This window comes from Musa acuminata, chromosome BXJ2-2, assembly GCF_036884655.1.
Source record: "Musa acuminata AAA Group cultivar baxijiao chromosome BXJ2-2, Cavendish_Baxijiao_AAA, whole genome shotgun sequence".
Taxonomy (NCBI): domain Eukaryota; kingdom Viridiplantae; phylum Streptophyta; class Magnoliopsida; order Zingiberales; family Musaceae; genus Musa; species Musa acuminata.
Window position 1 is genome coordinate 14954048 of NC_088339.1, and position 1114 is coordinate 14955161.

The following is a 1114-nucleotide window of genomic DNA, read 5'->3' on the forward strand; positions in this document are numbered from 1 at the left end:
ATGCTATGACTGCTATTAGGTATAGGAATGGTAATCCATATTCTTTTTGTAAAGATTATTATAGAGTTAACACCTACAAGAAGACCAATAATGATAAGATTTTTCTTACAAGAAGTAAATAATATTAGATACAATGAGAATATGATCGTATCATATTATCTTTAAGAAAAAAAAAAAGAATTGAATCAACACATGGCAAGATAAAAAATAAATGAATTGTTGATCATGTAAATTCCCATATGTATCATCAATTTGAGGGCAATGCCATTTAGATAGGATTTTTTTGGTGAAACAACTTAGTAAAAACTTAATTTTAGTGACAAAAAATTTAAACAATTGGCGTCGCCCGGACTCGAACCGGAGACCTTCAGTGTGTTAGACTGACGTGATAACCAATTACACCATGACACCTCAAAGATAATTTTAATTTTAATTACTTATATAATTATATTGTAACATATCTTAATATATTCTAATTGTTTGGTTGTCCATTGAAGGAAATTCTTTTACTTACCCAAAAAAAAAAAAACAAAAGAAGTTGAAGGAAATTACATTGGAAGTGTAAGTTGCAGTATATTCTCTATTCTAATTATTTTAGACCAATTTAGAATTTTAAATCTAAAAAAATATTGCATGGATCCATTATCTTTCGGTGGAAATAGAAAAAACTGTTCAAATGCTTAATAATTCATAGAAATATAAAAAATCTCTAAAATAAATAAAAAATCAATGATAGAAGTCTTATGAGGGTCTTATTCAAAGATTTTATAAAAATTTCAAGGCATTTAGACCGGTCCTAATATGTTATGCATTATTTTTAAATTTATACTAAAAATAATGTATCATATATTAGGAAATATTATTTCTGACTCATAATTTATCATTGTTGTCTCACTAATTTAGAAGCTCAAATTTTAAAAAATATTATATGTATCCATGATATTTCGATGGAAATAAAAAAATATAGAGAAAATTAGAAATTGGCACATAGTTAACATGTTGAAAAATAAAAAAAAATAAAAAAAATATTTAAATTAGAAAAATGGTGACATATGTCCATTGGGAATAAATTCAAAGCTTTCATAAAAAAATTCAAATGAATAATGGGAACAAT

General features: G+C 24.8%; 1 non-coding gene across 1 annotated transcript; it reads right to left on the bottom strand.

Annotated features, from left to right (window-relative positions):
- Positions 1-337: 337 nt before the first annotated feature.
- TRNAV-AAC (transfer RNA valine (anticodon AAC)) lies at positions 338-411 on the bottom strand. Its single transcript has one exon. It is a non-coding gene; the product is annotated as a tRNA-Val (tRNA).
- Positions 412-1114: the final 703 nt, after the last annotated feature.